The sequence below is a fragment of the Pleurodeles waltl genome, chromosome 1_2 (assembly GCF_031143425.1).
Source record: "Pleurodeles waltl isolate 20211129_DDA chromosome 1_2, aPleWal1.hap1.20221129, whole genome shotgun sequence".
Classification (NCBI taxonomy): Eukaryota; Metazoa; Chordata; class Amphibia; order Caudata; family Salamandridae; genus Pleurodeles; species Pleurodeles waltl.
The window spans coordinates 1316268971-1316283821 of record NC_090437.1 but is presented as its reverse complement, the minus strand read 5'-3'; the positions used below and the strand labels follow the sequence as shown (position 1 = coordinate 1316283821).

The 14851-nt window shown below is 50.2% G+C and overlaps 1 protein-coding gene across 3 annotated transcripts in view; it reads left to right on the top strand.

Moving 5' to 3' along the window:
* Positions 1–4116: 4116 nt before the first annotated feature.
* LOC138251138 (zinc finger protein 271-like) overlaps positions 4117–14851 on the top strand; it is a 134760-nt gene continuing 124025 nt past the window's right edge. The window contains exon 1 of one of the 3 annotated variants that reach the window (XM_069205628.1): positions 4117–4177. The gene's annotated coding sequence lies outside the window, so the exon portion shown is untranslated. Of the gene's footprint in view, positions 4178–4938; positions 5076–13792; positions 13925–14851 lie in introns of those variants that run through there. The other 2 variants (XM_069205629.1, XM_069205627.1) reach the window with 2 other exon arrangements.

The window sequence follows — 14851 nt, the reverse complement described above, 5'->3', positions numbered from 1 at the left end:
AGGGGAGTGACCACTCCCCTGACCTGCACCTCCCCTGGGAGGTGTCCAGAGCTCCTCCAGTGTGCTCCAGACCTCTGCCATCTTGGAAACAGAGGTGCTGCTGGCACACTGGACTGCTCTGAGTGGCCAGTGCCACCAGGTGACGTCAGAGACTCCTTCTGATAGGCTCCTTCAGGTGTTGCTAGCCTACCCTCTCTCCTAGGTAGCCAAACCCTCTTTTCTGGCTATTTAGGGTCTCTGTCTCTGGGGAAACTTTAGATAACGAATGCAAGAGCTCATCCGAGTTCCTCTGCATCTCTCTCTTCACCTTCTGCCAAGGAATCGACTGCTGACCGCGCTGGAAGCCTGCAAACCTGCAACATAGTAGCAAAGACGACTACTGCAACTCTGTAACGCTGATCCTGCCGCCTTCTCGACTGTTTTCCTGCTTGTGCATGCTGTGGGGGTAGTCTGCCTCCTCTCTGCACCAGAAGCTCCGAAGAAATCTCCCGTGGGTCGACGGAATCTTCCCCCTGCAACCGCAGGCACCAAAAAGCTGCATTACCGGTCCCTTGGGTCTCCTCTCAGCACGACGAGCGAGGTCCCTCGAATCCAGCAACTCTGTCCAAGTGACCCCCACAGTCCAGTGACTCTTCAGTCCAAGTTTGGTGGAGGTAAGTCCTTGCCTCACCTCGCTGGGCTGCATTGCTGGGAACCGCGACTTTTGCAGCTACTCCGGCCCCTGTGCACTTCCGGTGGAAATCCTTTGTGCACAGCCAAGCCTGGGTCCACGGCACTCTAACCTGCATTGCACGACTTTCTAAGTTGGTCTCCGGCGACGTGGGACTCCTTTGTGCGACTTCGGGTGAGCACCGTTTCACGCATCCTCGTAGTGCCTGTTTCTGGCACTTCTCCGGGTGCTACCTGCTGCTGAGAGGGCTCCTTGTCTTGCTCGACATCCCCTCTCTCTCCTGGTCCAATTTGCGACCTCCTGGTCCCTCCTGGGCCACAGCAGCGTCCAAAAACGCTAACCGCACGATTTGCAGCTAGCAAGGCTTGTTGGCGTTCTTTCGGCGGGAAAACACTTCTGCACGACTCTGCAAGGTGAGAGGGATCCGTCCCCCAAAGGGGAAGTCTCTAGCCCTTTGCGTTCCTGCAGAAACCGCAGCTTCTTCTGTCCAGTGGATGCTTCTTTGCACCCGCAGCTGGCATTTCCTGGGCATCTGCCCATCTCCGACTTGCTTGTGACTTTTGGACTTGGTCCCCTTGTTCCACAGGTACCCCAGATTGGAAATCCAGCGTTGTTGCATTGTTGGTTTGTGTCTTTCCTGCATTATTCCTCTAACACGACTTCTTTGTCTTTAGGGGAACTTTAGTGCACTTTGCACTCACTTTTCAGTGTCTTGGGGAGGGTTATTTTTCTAACTCTCACTATTTTCTAATAGTCCCAGCGACCCTCTACAAGGTCACATAGGTTTGGGGTCCATTCGTGGTTCGCATTCCACTTTTGGAGTATATGGTTTGTGTTTCCCCTATCCCTATGTGTCCCCATTGCATCCTATTGTAACTATACATTGTTTGCACTGTTTTCTAAGACTATACTGCATATTTTTGCTATTGTGTATATATATCTTGTGTATATTTCCTATCCTCTCACTGAGGGTACACTCTAAGATACTTTGGCATATTGTCATAAAAATAAAGTACCTTTATTTTTAGTATAACTGTGTATTGTGTTTTCTTATGATATTGTGCATATGACACTAAGTGGTACTGTAGTAGCTTCACCCGTCTCCTAGTTCAGCCTAAGCTGCTCTGCTAAGCTACCATTATCTATCAGCCTAAGCTGCTAGACACCCTATACACTAATAACGGATAACTGGGCCTGGTGCAAGGTGCAAGTACCCCTTGGTACTCACTACAAGCCAGTCCAGCCTCCTACAATAACCACTGAGGTTCTGGTTAGTAGAGCCTCAGTGAGACAGTTAGTCATCACACAGGGAACACATACAGGGCACACTTATGAGCACTGGGGCCCTGGCTGGCAGGGTCCCAGTGACACATACACTAAAACAACATATATACAGTGAAATATGGGGGTAACATGCCAGGCAAGAGGGTACTTTCCTACAATTGGTATCTTGGGTTCGATCTGAACCTCGATTTCTGAAGCTACGTCCCCGGCCTCGCCGGCCTCTGGAGGGATAGAAGCCTGGAGGTTGGTTGTATCCCTGACCTCTAGGAGCATAGTTGGGAGAGGTCTGCTGGAAACCACGGCCTGACGCCCGACCTCTGTAGCGTCCAGCCCTGTTAAAAAGGCCACCTGTGAACATTTGTTTCATGGAGGATTGGGCCTTGTCAAGGGCCGTAAAGGTGGTGACGTACTTGCCCAAGTCTTTCACAAATTTCTCTCCGAATAGGAGACCATTAGCTAGGGGTCCCGGTTCAATGGGTGCTAACTCCGCTAGTTTAGGGTCTATCCGCATGAGAAAAGATTTTCTGCGTTCGGAAGACATGGCGCAATTCGCATTCCCTAGAAGACAGATGGCTCTTTGGGCCCATTCTAGAACATTTTGAGGATCTAAGATCGAGTTGGTCTCCTTAGCTTGCACTGCGAGATCCAGAATCTTTATAATGGGACCGGACAGGTCCAGTAATTTGTCCTGGCATCCTTTCCAGGCTCGATCCATTCCTTTCTTAGGGTCCTTAGTACACTTTTTGAGAAATGTCGCCACACTGGGATCAAGTTCCGGCGTGTCAGCTACTTTTCCCACTAAAGAGGGGCGGGGACATTCTGACCGAAGAATACTACGAACATCCTTATCAAAGCCCTTGTGAAGTCTATCTTGTACATAGTGGGCTACTTCAGTGCAAGGGACCCATTCCGTGGACCTAGGGTGAACAATGTTCTCTGGGTCAAAAAGTAGATTTCCCTGGAGGGATGCTTCATCGACAGCATAGTGTTTAGATTTTAGTTTCCGTTTGCCTGAGAGCTTGGGTTCTGATATATCTGAATCCGAGTGAGAGTCGGAAGATTGAGACAGGTCTTTATGTGAACCTGAGGGAGTAGGAAGGTTATCAGAAGGAGGGAGGAGATCCGAGCTATATTCATGATCATTTAACACGCCCGAGGCCATTTGGGAAAGGATCTCTCCTGAAGATAAAGGGCCCGCCGGTCCCATATTGGTAAACACAGGGTCTCTGGGTTGAGATTCATTGCTTCGTGACCCAGAAGGGGGGGTCCCATCAATTATCTTTGTCCATATCTGACCAGAGGGCTGATAAATGGTTTAAGCGCTTTTATTAAAGCTTGATTAACCGAATCTTGAACATGGTGCCCAAGGGCTTGCACCAATCTCTCCTCCATTTGCTCAGGGAAGGGAGTTTCCACTTCCTCCTGGTAATATTCATCCTCCCCGGCAAAATAGGCCATGGCAGGAACAAATGGAGTTCAAGGGGGGGAGGCAAGCCCAGCAGGTAAATTGATTCTTTGATATAATCAAAGTTTTGCTTTTTATATTTATTTATATTTATATATTTGTAAGGGCCCAAATCAAGTGGAGGGAGCACCTGCAAAAAGGCTCTTAGGCGAGGCCTGAACGGTTTATTGGCCCTGTCGGGCGTTCACCAGGGCTGAGAGCTTCTAATACTCCGATGAAAATCGGAATCTCCGTCTCCGCGGACCGAAAAAAGATTGGAAATAGAGAGCGGACTGCTCTCTTTGGTGCAGCCCTCGCTCGGTCTCCCTCGGAGACCGAGTAAACTACGTTTTTCTCGGCCCGCGATCGCAGAGGATTAAAATAACTGCGTCGCGGGCGGGAAGAACTCCAACAAAGAAGCGCGATCGGGAGGGAATCACTGTTCCCGACGCGCGCGCACACTGCAAATGTTATAACAATAAGGAAGACACGAGTCTTGCCCCGCTCCCGCTCCACGGGTCCCAATAATAAAAGCATACAGACAATACATATATTGAATACCGTATATAGAAGAAAAGAGGGAACTCAACTTCGGTTGTCATGGAGACTCTTATAACTGGGGCTTGCCTGGGATTGGGCAGTCTGGACTACTAATGTTTATGGGATTTGTAGTTTTTGAAGTTTACTATTGTTAACTCTTTGGCTGCTGTATTTGACCAGTAAAGGAAGAGAAGCATAATCCGAAGCCTCCGGTCCTGACATAGAATTATTACCATCAGGTAAGTCTGGTGGACACAAACATAGACGACAATGCACAGAGCACAGGAGTCTGTCACGTGAAAGGACAGTGTCCATGATGACCTAGAATTACATAGTCACCCTCTCTTTGTTTATAAATGTGCCTGTGTACCCAGAGCTTTATTTGTAAATGAATTAATGCCGGTGCCCAAAGCTCTGCCCTTAAACATGCGGCCGGTGCAGTTAAATGTGCGCACCCGGAGTTCCAAAGCTGCGTAGCCAGTCCTACACCAACCGTACCCATTTTTCATTCACTAACAGACACCCCATTTGTTCTTCTCTCGCTTCTGCAGCTTCTTGCTTTCTCCCTGTGTGACGGTTTGCATGGATTTAGCTTCCTTCGTTTTTTCGCTTTTTTATTTTTTCGTCTCTTGGTCTCAGTAAAGGTCTAATGCAGATAAATAAGCCAAGCACCGGGTCAAATTAAGCACTGTGTGTTTCTGTTGGTTTTCTGCAGTGGTACCTGGTTGGCGTCTGTGTGGGTGTTGAGGAGTGTCTGCGCGTGTCCACTCAATACTGCGTGTCTAGCATGGCTACTTGACACCACAGGGACAGCGCCCACCACCAGGCTGGGCCTCTTGGCGCTGCATGCTCCGAAGTGAAGCAGATCGACTTGAATCGCGGACAATATTCTAGGACTTTTTAACACGGACAATTTTAATCAGTAACAGTAGGTGGCAGCGATGGAACTGGAAACCGAAGCCGAGCAGCGAGAGACAAAGGGTTTTCTATCTGAGGCAGCTGGCGAGGCCGGGCCAGCGGGAAACCCTCCCTGGGCTTCAGAGGAAGACCCCCCTGGCTGAGGACAACCCCCCCAGCCCCCCTCCGGGAGGCTTAACAGCTGCAGCCGGCGCTCAACCTGCACAGCTTCCTCCCCAGGTAGGGAAAGCCCTGTGCGCGCGCTTTAATACACGCACGAGCGGGATGGAGGCAGGGAACCCTGGACCACTCTGGGCCAGCCTCTCCCGGGAGGAAGGATGGAGACGCCTGCCCAAGGAGACGCCGTTTGCTTTTCTCCGGCCCCTCGTCAGCATGTGGGGTGTGTGTGGGGGAGGGGGCACTGCCATATACGCTCTTGAGACCTTGCCTCTCCTTCTACAAGGGGTGGGGGGGAGGGGGTCAGCTATGATTTTGGCACACATTATTCCTTATATGATGTCTTGACTCTTTGTTCATTGCTCCAGTGAATGTTAATGGGCTGGGTGGGCAAGAACACGGACCCCCCTTCCCCCACCAGCGCGCGTCCCTTCAATACATCCGACACTCAGAGAGGCATCTCGGTGGGCCGTGCACCCTCTGCCATCTGGAGCCCAGGGGCTCGATCCCGCGATGCTTCCTAAAGCCTTTAATGCTTTCGGTGAGCTGGACGCCCTGGGAGTAATACTCATAAGTATTAATTATAGCGCTTTGAAGATCCCGCGCTATTGTACTAAATGTAGCGTCTTCCCCTGCAGCATGCATATGAACGGCGCCACAGGGGAGCTGCGTTCAAGCCTTACTTTATTCATCAGCATACACTAATGCACTGCGTGTATTGACCAATCAGCATGGCCATTCATCGGCTGCACTGCGCCACAGGACATGCTGCTCAATCATACACACACACACACGCCAGGCCAGAGGATGTAGAAAGTGAAATCCGGAGGCTCATTATATCCCTCCCCAGCTTGGCATTAAAGTTCAATCGGTCACGCGACACACAAAAGGGGTCATTACGACCCCGGCGGTTGGTGTAATAGTGGCGGTAGTACCGCCAACAGGCTAGCGGTACATACCACCACTATTATGACATTGGCGGTTTGGCCAAAGCCAGACTGCCAAGTTAACACACCGACCAACACGGCGGTAACGACCGCCAGGTCGTCACTAGGCCGCCCATGGCATTTTGACCCCACCCACCGCCATGGTTTGCATTCTCAGTGCCAGGGAATTCCTTCCCTGGCACTGATAGGGGTCTCCTCCACCCTCCCCCTCCCGACCCCCTGACATATACACACATACATTCACAAACATACACACCCACGCATACACACATTCATACACTCTCACAGCAAAACTCACTAATATACATCCAGGCACCCACACAATCACAGTACACACCATGCACGTACACACACACCATTCATGCACACACTCATAACACACGCATGCATGCATACAAACACAGTCTTAAATGCCTCGCTGTTGCCCTTCTCTTCTTGCTAGCTCGAGCATTTGTTTCTTGCCTCTTTCTTGGGCCTCCTCAGGGCGGTATGGGGGCGTCCGCAACCCTGGGTAGGTCAGAAGCGTATCACATCTGACTCCATTCAACATGTACGACCATGGGGCTTGTTGTGTGGTACAGTGTGGGGTCCCAAAGTACTTAGAAAATGCTGGAGACTACGTTCTGGGTCAGCTGCCTCCAACGTGGCGATCCAGAGAGCTTTGTTCAGCGTGCACATGAAGCACTCAACCTCACCATTCGCCTCAGGCCACTGTGGGGTGATTCATCGAAGTATGCCCAAACACTTCAGCAAATCATGAAGTGCTGTCCCTTGGAAGGGTGGCCATTGTCGGTCTTAATCTCTTCAGGGAGTCCGAACATTGCAAAGACCTTTTCCAGCATGGGAGCTACATTCAAGAAGGTGGTAGAATCGATGACTTTGACAATTGGATACTTGGAATACCCGCCCATCTGGACTAAGGTAGTTCTCCAATCTGTGAAGCTCCCAAAATCAAGGCTGTGTTTGCACCAGGGCGTTGTGCATGGTTCCTCCATCATGACTGTGCGTGTACTTCCACAGGACTGGACAACTGACAGGCTGGGACTGTCTCACAAAGTCATCCACTGCGACTTCAAGGCCGGGCAACCATACCTTTTCACTCATTTGCACTTTCATCTTTACAGTGCGTTGATGTTCTCCCAGGGCCAGCACCATCACTTGTCGTTGGAGGCTGTTGGGGATCACCAACCAGTGCCCCTGCAAAATAAGACCATTGTGAGTCGCACTGAGTTCATTTCAGACTCCCCAGAATTTCTTCAGTCCTTCTCTATCTGGGCTCTCCCAGTCATTGGCACCATTGAGGAAGTTTTGCCAGTAATCATTGGTTAGTTCATGCTTCACTTTCACCAGCACAACATCGTAAGTGGAGACATCCAAGATTTCTTTCCGGATAGGTGTTCGGGGGTAGGCACTTTAGACTACCAGTTGCACAGAATATGTTTCTTCAACTGCTTCATCAACAACTGTGCTCTCATCAGTAGGGTGTGGTGGCTGTCAGGATAAGAAATCCGCCGGGTTTCTGGCACCAGGATGGTAGGTGACCTCCATGTGGTAGTGATTGTAGGAAAGTACCATCTTGCCTGGCATGTTACCCCCATTTTTCACTGTATATATGTTGTTTTAGTTGTATGTGTCACTGGGACCCTGGTAACCCAGGGCCCCAGTGCTCATAAGTGTGCCTGAATGTGTTACCTGTGTAGTGACTAACTGTCTCACTGAGGCTCTGCTAACCAGAACCTCAGTGGTTATGCTCTCTCATTTCTTTCAAATTGTCTCTGACAGGCTAGTGACCAATTTTACCAATTTACATTGGCTTACTGGAACACCCTTATAATTCCCTAGTATATGGTACTGAGGTACCCAGGGTATTGGGGTTCCAGGAGATCCCTATGGGCTGCAGCCTTTCTTTTGCCACCCATAGGGAGCTCTGACAATTCTTACACAGGCCTGCCACTGCAGCCTGAGTGAAATAACGTCCACGTTATTTCACAGCCATTTTTCACTGCACTTAAGTAACTTATAAGTCACCTATATATCTAACCTTTACCTAGTAAAGGTTGGGTGCTAAGTTACTTAGTGTGTGGGCACCCTGGCACTAGCCAAGGTGCCCCCACATTGTTCAGGGCCAATTCCCCGGACTTTGTGAGTGCGGGGACACCATTACACGCGTGCACTACATATAGGTCACTACCTATATGTAGCTTCACAATGGTAACTCCGAATATGGCCATGTAATATGTCTATGATCATGGAATTGCCCCCTCTATACCATCCTGGCATAGTTGGCACAATCCCATGATCCCAGTGGTCTGTAGCACAGACCCTGGTACTGCCAAACTGCCTTTCCCGGGGTTTCGCTGCAGCTGCTGCTGCTGCCAACCACTCAGACAGGCATCTGCCCTCCTGGGGTCCAGCCAGGCCTGGCCCAGGATGGCAGAACAAAGGACTTCCTCTGAGAGAGGGTGTTACACCCTCTCCCTTTGGAAAATGGTGTGAAGGCAGGGGAGGAGTAGCCTCCCCCAGCCTCTGGAAATGCTTTCTTGGGCTCAGATGTGCCAAATTCTGCATAAGCCAGTCTACACCGGTTCAGGGGACCCCTTAGCCCTGCTCTGACGCGAAACTGGACAAAGGAAAGGGGAGTGACCTCTCCCCTGACCTGTACCTCCCCTGGGAGGTGCCCAGAGCTCCTCCAGTGTGCTCCAGACCTCTGCCATCTTGGAAACAGAGGTGCTGCTGGCACACTGGACTGCTCTGAGTGGCCAGCGCCACCAGGTGACGTCAGAGACTCCTTGTGATAGGCTCCTTCAGGTGTTGCTAGCCTATCCTCTCTCCTAGGTAGCCAAACCCTCTTTTCTGGCTATTTAGGGTCTCTGTCTCTTGGGATTCCTTAGATAACAAATGCAAGAGCTCATCCGAGTTCCTCTGCATCTCTCTCTTCACCTTCTGCCAAGGAATCGACTGCTGACCGCGCTGGAAGCCTGCAAACCTGCAACATACTAGCAAAGACGACTACTGCAACTCTGTAACGCTGATCCTGCCGCCTTCTCGACTGTTTTCCTGGTGGTGCATGCTGTGGGGGTAGTCTGCCTCCTCTCTGCACTAGAAGCTCCGAAGAAATCTCCCGTGGGTCGACGGAATCTTCCCCCTGCAACCGCAGGCACCAAAAAGCTGCATTACCGGTCCCTTGGGTCTCCTCTCAGCACAACGAGCGAGGTCCCTCGAATCCAGCAACTCTGTCCAAGTGACTCCCACAGTCCAGTGACTCTTCAGTCCAAGTTTGGTGGAGGTAAGCCCTTGCCTCACCTCGCTAGACTGCATTGCTGGGAACCGTGACTTTTGCAGCTACTCCGGCCCCTGTGCACTTCCGGCAGAAATCCATTGTGCACAGCCAAGCCTGGGTCCACGGCACTCTAACCTGCATTGCACGACTTTCTAAGTTGGTCTCCGGCGACGTGGGACTCCTTTGTGTAACTTCGGGTGAACACCGTTTCACGAATCCTCATAGTGCCTGTTTCTGGCACTTCTCCGGGTGCTACCTGCTGCTAAGAGGGCTCCTTGTCTTGCTTGATGTCCCCTCTACCTCCTGGTCTAATTTGCAACCTCCTGGTCCCTCCTGGGCCACAGCAGCGTCCAAAAACGCTAACCGCACGATTTGCAGCTAGCAAGGCTTGTTGGCGTTCTTTCGGCGGGAAAACACTTCTGCACGACTCTACAAGGCGAGAGGGATCCGTCCTCCAAAGGGGAAGTCTCTAGCCCTTTGCGTTCCTGCAGAAACCGCAGCTTCTTCTGTCCAGTAGAAGCTTCTTTGCACCGGCAGCTGGCATTTCCTGGGCATCTGCCCATCTCCGACTTGCTTGTGACTTTTGGACATGGTCCCCTTGTTCCACAGGTACCCCAGATTGGAAATCCAGCGTTGTTGCATTGTTGGTTTGTGTCTTTCCTGCCTTATTCCCCTATCACGACTTCTTTGTCCTTTGGGGAACTTTAGTGCACTATACACTCACTTTTCAGGGTCTTGGGGTGGGCTATTTTTCTAACCCTTACTATTTTCTAATAGTCCCAGCGACCCTCTACAAGGTCACATAGGTTTGGGGTCCATTCGTGGTTCGCATTCCACTTTTGGAGTATATGGTTTGTGTTGCCCCTATCCCTATGTGTCCCCATTGCATCCTATTGTAACTATACATTGTTTGCACTGTTTTCTAAGACTATACTGCATATTTCTGGTATTGTGTATATATATCTTGTGTATATTTCCTATCCTCTCACTGAGGGTACACTCTGAGATACTTTGGCATATTGTCATAAAAATAAAGTACCTTTATTTTTAGTATAACTGTGTATTGTGTTTTCTTATGATATTGTGCATATGACACTAAGTGGTACTGTAGTAGCTTCACACGTCTCCTAGTTCAGCCTAAGCTGCTCTGCTAAGCTACCATTATCTATCAGCCTATGCTGCTAGACACCCTATACACTAATAAGGGATAACTGGGCCTGGTGCAAGGTGCAAGTACCCCTAGGTACTCACTACAAGCCAGTCCAGCCTCCTACAGTGATGGAGTTGGATGGCCCAGCGTTCTATCTGTGGTGGTGTATGTGGAGCAGAGCCCCACAACAACGGAACAAGTGGTGGGTGGTCAGTAACCACGGTGAAAGGTCTTCCACATAAATAGAGGTGAAAATGCCCACATGCCCACTTTATTGCGAGGGCATCACACTCAATTTGTGCTAGCGTTTTTCCATCTGTGTGAGTGCTTTGCTTGCAAAAGCAGGTGGTGCCCACTTGCCAGGCTGCACTTCTTGTGTCAGCAAAGCTCCTAGGCCTACTGGGCTGGTGTCTAAGATGAGCTCTGTCTTATTTTTTAGAGTCAAAGTATGGCTTTGTTGTTTTACTTTGCAGCACTTCTTGTGGGGCTTGGAAGGCCTCTTCTTCAAGGTGGCCCCACGACCATGGTGTGTCAGCTTTGGTGAGAGCTCAGAGTGGCTCGGCTAGCGTGTCTAGATTAGGAATCACCACGGGGGACACCCACAGGGTAGACCTGATAACCTTTCTATCACCCTTTGGCTCTCCAGCTTGTCTAGTACTTGTTTCAGCAGGAAACAGATGTGGAAAGGGATGCTCTGTTGTCATAGGGCAGTAGATTTTACTGACTTGTCAGTGCACAATTTGATCAGTGGGCCTTCAGACACCCTAGGCCAACAAACAGTTCCGGGAATTGGCTCAGTAGTTCTTCAATCTGGAATGTTTTCACACTTTTGGTGAATGATGCTAGCCCTAAGTCCTCCGCTGAGTGGCTTCTGAGAAGAGTGTCTGCTTCCCTGCCAACAATGTGGAATGTGGTCTGCATCTCTTTGTCTTCAGACTTGACACTGACAGTCATGCGCCCTTTCAACGGCAAGGGTGTAAGGCTTTCGTACGTGAAGTTTTTGTGTTGGAGGGTACGAGTATCAGGCATGGCTGTAGACGTCGGAAGTGCTGCATGCCCATCGTGTTGACTGAGGCATAGTGTCTATAAGAGCCTTGACCTGGGATTCTGTTACTTTGATCACACAGGTCAGCGGAGGCCTCTCGTGACATTTCAGGTAATTTGTGAACAAGATGAGGAAGACTTTGTCTTCGTCAAATGCTAAGTCTTCAGGGGTGTACTTTGAGGCACAGTGATTTCCCTCTGGTGAGGGTGGCTCTTCCAGTGAAGTTGCTTTATTGCTTTCATGGGGGTGCATCTCCCTCTTGCCCCTCTCTTTTGAGGACCTCTTCTATAGACGGCCGTAAAGTGATTCAACTTCCCGCAGTTGGAGCATGTCCGCCCCTGTGCAGGGCAGTCTTTTGGAGCAAACGCTTCTTGCCCACAGTACATGCAGCAAGACCCCTTTCTTTGCGGGGTAGGGTGTCTTCTGATTTGAGCTTTGCATATGTAGTGCATCAGCGCATTCCACCTTGATGTTGGGCGTTTAGTCAGGTGCTTGTGGCCGCAGAGAGGTCGTGTGAGCATGCCAGTATCAGGATGTGGTCCAGGCTGATGTTTGACTGTCTCGGGATGAGTCCCTTGAGCATTTTGTTCTGGTACCCATGGATGATCTGTGCCCTTATCTCCTTGGGTTGATTGTCTGCGGTGCATGTGCAAGCGAGTTCTCTGAGCCGGGCATAGAAATGATCAATCATCTTACCCTCCCTCTGGTGCGCTTGGTGAAGCTTAAATCATTCAAAATTGAGGTTTAGCACATTGTGGGTCAAAGTGGGCATTGAGTGCCTTCACCACAGCAGCAGCATAGTTGTCAATAGCGCCATTGTTTGGGAGGTGTCTGAAGAGTTTGTTTATCTCATCACTTCTGAAGTGTAGGAGGAGTGACTTTTTCGCGGCTCCATCATGTTCACGAGTGGCAACTAATTAATTTTCTAGTCTCTCTGCCCATATCTTCCAGCGAGGGGCCGTTGTGGCAGAGTCAGCCAATACGCTGAAAGGTGGGAGTGCTCCTACCATGGTGTGCTGGTGCAAGAGGGGCACTGAGTTTGCTGCTGGTGTGGGATCATCTGCTATGATTAGTGGGCATGGTGTTCACTGTGGGCGCCTTAATGGTGTGATCTGCAAGTCTCATGTGGGACACCGTGTCTCTAGGCAATTGCTTGTTGCTTTCAAAGGGGCCACCTTAGATGCCTTCGTGCTTTCTTTGTAGATGCTGAAAAGCGTCTTGCGCGGTATGAAAACCTGGGTCACAAGTGGCAGCAAGTTTGTGGGACAGCACGTAGAACAGTGCCAGGCTGTTCAGCGGGAGGGACTGGGCAGGAAGCAGGCCTCAATGAGGTGCAGGTGTTGTCAGGGTGATATGCACGTTGATATACTGGGTGCTGCGTGCAGAATGACCTGGGCGCCGAGTGCCGTGAAACACTCACTTGAGTCAAAATGTCTTGAGCGGTGTGAGGAGCAAGTATCTCAGGCCTAGCAGGGCGTTCATCACAGTCAAAGCACTGAACAGGGTGGCCGGATGGGTGCAGATGGCAGAGGTTGGCGTCGCATGTCTGATGATCTGCGGGACTCCCGGGCCAGCTGCGGAGGCTGTGGGGGAGGTAGACCCTGTATTTTGCTGCCACAGCGGTACACGGGCCATTTGCTGCAGGAGGCGGCAGAGTCAGAGGCAGGCCTGGGCAGCTGAAGGGTACTGCTGGCATTGAAGCGCCCAGAGTCGTGTGCTGGGGTTAGGGCAACAGGAGCTGAACCTCGGACATACAGCTTCTGCTCGGGCTGGCACGGGTGATGCACCGCGGTGCTGGCACCTCCATGGCGAGGCACGTGGGCTGGGGAACCTCGTCGCCAATGTAATGGCCCAATCGGCATGGCCATTGATCACGCCGGGATGCGCCGCGGCATAGGACACGCAGATGCAATTATACACACACACACCCCAGTATGAAGTTCGGGTGCAAGACCATGTGCAGTCTTTCCCCCATTTATTTATAGCCTCTGGCCACACCTGCCCAATGGATGTAGAAATGACAAATCCACGGGCAAGAAATAACCAACAGGTTATGTCGCCAAGAGCTGCACGGCTCATTACAGTGCGCATGAACTCATACTTCCTGGTAACCACACCTTAACACCTCCCATCCATTGCGTGCTTTCAGTTCAGAGTCTGCCCAGAACCGAGAGGGTGCTAGTGCGCATGCGTCCAAGATGCCACAGTAAGCAGTTTCGACATCCTATAGTGCCTCACCTTTACGGGACAGGCAGCTGACTTCTCTCTGATCACCCGCCCCATGTAGCCTCCTCTGCTGGTTTACAACCTTCCCAAGGCTCCCCTGCATCCAGAGTCCCCATGAGCAGAGATGTTCTACTTCGAACCTCCCCCAAAGGGATAAAGTTATTGAAAACAATGAACCGGTATTCCATTTACATTTTTTACAAGTTCAGTATTGTGCTCTACCAGACTGAGACAAAGAGGAATCAGCACCATTGAAAGGATAAGGTACGTTCCCCTCCTTTACTCGCAGGTTTTCGCACGGAATGTGCTAACCTTATAGTGCCTGCTTCTGAAATGGTAGGAGGCCTTAGAAGTGTTAAAACTGGAACACACGGTAGTAGGTAACACACTTTCTGCATCAGCAGCACTGAAATAGGAAAAACTTTACTCTGGGAACCCATACACTAGGGTGGGGGGTTAAGGTGGGCAACAAAAAGGGGGTGGAGTCACAAGAGGCGGAGTCATAAAAAGCAGCCCGACAGTAAACTTTTACATTTAAAACATGAGCCCCAAAGAGAAACATTTCAGAAAAATCTGTTCGGGTTTATTTGGTTACAAAGTCTGCATTTCAAGATGTCTTAAGGGGTTAAAGCACCTGCTGCAGAGAGTTTTGTGTGCCCAGTAAATCTCAGGGAATAATAATAGTGGCAAAATAACTCTGGTGGTTAAAGCACTTGCTGGAGAGATCTATGTTTTGTTTAGTCACAGTTGTGGCTCATAAAGTGGCCTAGAGGGTTAATGTGTCACCTGCACAGCTCATTGTGTACCATGCAGGTGACAGATCTCAATGTGAGTAGATAGATACATGGGTCACTGTTTTTGGCACAGAAATCCTTTTATTACTTGCAATCCATAAATTGCAATCCTAATATAGCACAGTGAACCGGCATCAAGGACCTGCAGGGAAATCACAAGCCATGGGTTTAGAGCATTATTGTTTTTTTCTCAATTTACTGTTATAAGGCTGCTAGTGTGTTTGTCCCATCTCTACCATTTTGGCATATATTCTCTACTAGTAACGACGAGGTGGGGCTCCCACACCTTGAAACCCTCTTTGCCTTATGTGGCATCCTGTACATTATCTTACACTACACACTTGTATGATTTACTGTCAATGTATAATGTATGCGTGTGATGCAAAGCACTCCAACA